Genomic DNA, 4,738 nt, shown 5'->3' with positions numbered 1-4,738 from the left:
AAAGGCTATTTTCGTAAAAGAATGGACAAGTTTGTAAAGTGTCAAAATAATCCTCCCCGACCTCAAAATTCATGTGAGATTTGGAAGGGGCCACATTTGCAAAAATAGCCGTTTGGTTGCATTTGTCAAACGGAGAAAGGAAGCTGGCCCTTTTGTTTAGAGGTTATAAATCTTTTGACTAGAATATGTAGGTTGTTTGATTTTTGAGTTTGTTGGTCATCTTTCAACCTTTTAAAACCCAGTTTGTTTTATTATGAAAATTGATAATTCCAAAAAAAAAAATGTTTCATTGTTGTTACCTTTCATTGGTCCGAACTACGCAAGGTCTGATTCATGTGCGGGTCATGATACGTAGGCAATCTCCATAAGATTCGACCACAACAAAAAATGAAAAAAAAATGAAAAACAAAATCGAAAAAAAAAAGAAAAAGAAAAAATGAAAAAAAATCGAAAAAAAAGAAAGAAAAAAAATGAAAAAAAATGAAAAAAAAGAGGAAAAGATGTTATTAATAATGAGAACCGACTGAGTCCATTCTAACCTGTTTTTCTTTGAATCACAAAGAAAGTTAGGTGGTTGGTTTGTGGTAAGCCGGAAATACAATACCTAGAAGCACACTTTGCGGGGATCATGCCTGATAACAGAATCACTCGAATCCTATTGGGACTTGTTGACTAGGGTTGATGATATCGAAGTTGGAAATGGTCTGGACAATACTGATGCAAAGCTCAGTGGCTAAAGATGCCAATTTTGATAAAGTGGGAGGACGCTCCGTTCCTTGGTTAGCAAAAGAGAAGCTTGTGGTGGCTTATTTTGTTGTCATTTCTGTTGTTCGGATTATTAGGGTTGTAATTCGGATATTGTCTTGTGTCAAACTGTCTTATCTTTCCGTTTTGTCATAGCGGTTTGTTTAAGTTTGTCCAGGTTGTTTTAGGATTTTATTCTGGTTTGTTTTTGTTTGTTTTGTTATTCAAACCATTTCACCGGTAGTCTAAAACAAATCCGGTCTTTTATTATTTCCAGTCATCTTTTTGTTTAGTCCTTTTATCATTTTTGTTCAGCGCCGATTCTCGTGACATGACATGCGCACACAGTTTGGGCCTAATCTTAAAAGTTAATCATAAAACCCCGGAAAGGTGATCAGAACGTTTAAAGGAAATAAAAATGGTTTGAGATCATTTGAAGCCCAAACCATGAGAAATTGGGGCAAGTAAATGAGAGTGTTGTCCAACGATGTTATGTGTGGATAAGGTTCTCTTGTGCAATCAAAAGATGTGGCCAATGTTTTTGGCGGTTTGTTTAATTGTGTTGTTTGTACTTGGCATGTTTTGGAGATTGGAATGACGAAGGCATTTTGTTCTACTATCCAAATACTTTATCCTTCGTTACCCCTTTGAGCCTTATTTATTTTCTTTTATACCCCTCGTTCGGATTCATTAGCAACGACTAGAAAACACAAGCATGACAGGTAAAGAAAAGAAGAAAAAAAGAAGAAAGAAAAAAAAATCAACAAAACGACAAAAGAAAAGAAAAATGATAGCATAAAAAAAAGAAAAAAAAAAGGAAAGTCAAATGAAAACAGAGGAATTGGGAACTACGTTTGACCTGATTCCTCAAAGAGGATACGTAGGCGCTTCACGGCTCGGTCATAGGGTGCATAGTATGCATAGTGGGCATGGTATGCATGGTGTAATAAAAAGTAAAAATAATTAAAAATTAAAAAAATAAATAATCCCCAAGCAAGAAACTGGGGCAAGGGTTGCGCTTGTGGTAAGCAAAATTGGTTCCGAAGGTTGTAATTAATAACCCAAAATTAATGCATTTTTTGAGCCTTTAATACCCTTTTTTTTCTAGCCCTATCCAAAACCCACATTACGGTCCAAAGAAAGACCTTCTGACCAGTCTTCAAAAGATGCCAAGTCAGACAAATGAGAGTCTTACCGGCGAACATAACATTCTGTTCCACAGCAGAAAGGACTCTAATCTCCAGCAGAGAGAGTCATACCGGCAACACTCCAAATCCCCAGCTAGAAAGTGATACAAATGAGAGAGTCTTATCGGTGAAAATCTTCACGGACACCATAAGGCGATGAAAGCTGAGAGAAAAACCAAAATGAGAGAGACTTGATAGTGAAAACCCTTCGGGCACTACAAGTCGAATAAGATTAAGAATCAGATGGGGAATTGCCAATTGAAGGTCTTGAAAGACGATTGACGACGGAGAATAGGCCACATATGCATGTCCTGACAAATAGAGTCGGTGTCTGCGTTTGATAGGTTTTTATTTATAGTTTCTTTTGTTACAGAGTCATATTTTTCATTTGTCTTTTATTCTGTTCCCTTTTATCTTTTCCTTTCATAGAAAATTCCCCAGTAGAGTCTGTTTGGTCAGAACCAGTGGAAAATGACTTCAAAATAGGCCATCAACTTTCCAAATATGCAAGATGAGATCTAGCTAGTACATATAAGTGGCATAGTCAGCAAGGAACAAGCGCAAGGTCAGTGTCAAGAAAGATATCCCCAGCAAAAGGGAATTGACAAAAGGATTGATGAGTGTCAAGAGGGATAACCTTGCCGAAATCAAAGGTTATAAACCTCAAGGCCAAGGCCTGTGGACAAATTAAGGAGAGCAATGAGCATGATTTGGGAAATTCATGCGAGACTAAAAGGTCGGGAAATGTCAGTTTCCGAACTATGCCACGAAAGAAGAAGGATATCCCCGTCAGAAAGGGATCATTCCCAGCAAATAATATCACCCCCAACAAGTTGTGGAACACACAGCAAGGAAGGAGAAAGGGAAAACCATCCCAGTAGGAGTATCACAACCAACCACCATGTTTTAAACTAACAAATTTTGTTTGATTTGAAATAGGTAAAGGTAATGGCATTGATGCCAGAAATGCATGCACAAGGGATATCATCAAACTGGGGCAGAAAATTTTCCTTCCATTTAGAAAATTTTCTGGAAGTCAGGTACCCATTTGGGGAAGGAAGTGGTCTCTAAACCAGTGTTGCCCCCAACATAATAAGTTTGAATGGAGGAAGTTGTTCCCCAGCAGACAGAACAAATGGATGAAGCTTGTGCTCAGAAAAGCAAAAGGCCAGTATCATTCCCAACAGCCTTTCGAAGAGTGAAGCACTAGTTCTAAAAGAATCAGAATCCCCCAGCAGTGTTATCCTCGACAACGTTATCCACAGCTGATAACATTTTATCTCCCAACAGGTAAGTAAATAATTCCCCAACAGTGTTATCCCCAACAGTCTCGAGGAGTCCAACACAAGTATAGTGAAAATCGGTATCCTCAGCGGTTCCTTTCGGGGAAAGGCAAAACGAGTCGTAAGGGAGGTAGTCTTCGAAGGAAGAAGCTATGTAAAAAAAAAAAAGAAAAAAAAATAAAAAAAAAAAAAGAAAGAAAAAAAAGAAAAAGGGAGAAGTAGTTTGCAGAGGAATGAAACATCCTACTTAAAAGGAAGTAGTTTTGGAAGGAGTAAGATAACATATTTACTCAGCAGAGTTGTCCTTAGCAGTGTTATCCCCAGCGGATCATCGAGATGTAGAAGCATCCTCGACAGAGTTTCGACCAAGTTTCAAGAGGGTCGGACAACCCAGAGTGGGTAAGGAAGAAAAGGAAAATTCATCCCCAGCAAAATAATCCCCAGCAGTTTCGAGGGAAGACAACACATGTAAGTAAATAATTCAGGAATAAGGAAATGGTTCACCCATAGGAGAGGCATTTCCTCCTAAGTTTAGTTTCACCCATAGGAGAGGCATTTCCTCCTAAGTTTAGTTTCACCCATAGGAGATGCATTTCCTCCTAAGTTTGTTTTTACCCATAGGAGAGGCATTTTCTCCTAAGTTTAGTTTCACCCATAGGAGAGACATTTCCTCCTAAGTTTAGTTTTTACCCATAGGAGAGGCATTTCCTCCTAAGTTTAGTTTTTACCCATAGGAGAGGCATTTCCTCCTAAGTTTAGTTTCACCCATAGGAGAGGCATTTCCTCCTAAGTTTAGTTTCACCCATAGGATATGCATTTCCTCCTAAGTTTGTTTTTACCCATAGGAGAGGCATTTCCTCCTAAGTTTAGTTTTTACCCATAGGAGAGGCATTTCCTCCTAAGTTTAGTTTCACCCATAGGAGAGGCATTTCCTCCTAAGTTTAGTTTTTACCCATAGGAGAGGCATTTCCTCCTAAGTTTAGTTTCACCCATAGGAGATGCATTTCCTCCTAAGTTTACTTTTACCCATAGGAGACGCATTTCCTCCTAAGTTTAGTTTTACCCATAGGAGATGCATTTCCTCCTAAGTTTGTTTTAGTTTCACCCCATAGGAGATGCATTTCCTCCTAAGTTTAGTCTTACCCATAGGAGAGGCGTTTCCTTCTAAGTTTATTTTACCCATAGGAGAGGCATTTCCTCCTAAGTTGTTGTTGAAATCAGGAGTCCGCCTGAAGAATAGAGACATTCAATTTCAAATTTAGCAGTCATGAGTCCGCCTGGAGAATAGAGACATTCAATTTCAAATTTAGCAATCAGGAGTCCGCCTGGAGAACAGAGACATACTTTTCAAATTTGACGTCAGGAGTCCGCCTGAAGAACAGAGACATACAGTTTAAATTTTAAAAGTCAGGCGTCCGCATGGAGAATAGAGACATTCAATTTTAAATTTAGCAATCAGGAGTCCGCCTGGAGAACAGAGACATACTTTTCAAGTGTTGAAGTTGGGAGCCCGCCCATAGAACA

The sequence above is a fragment of the Nicotiana tabacum genome, chromosome 7 (genome assembly GCF_000715075.1).
Source record: "Nicotiana tabacum cultivar K326 chromosome 7, ASM71507v2, whole genome shotgun sequence".
In the NCBI taxonomy this organism is placed as follows: Eukaryota; Viridiplantae; Streptophyta; class Magnoliopsida; order Solanales; family Solanaceae; genus Nicotiana; species Nicotiana tabacum.
Note: the sequence above shows the minus strand (reverse complement) of the source record.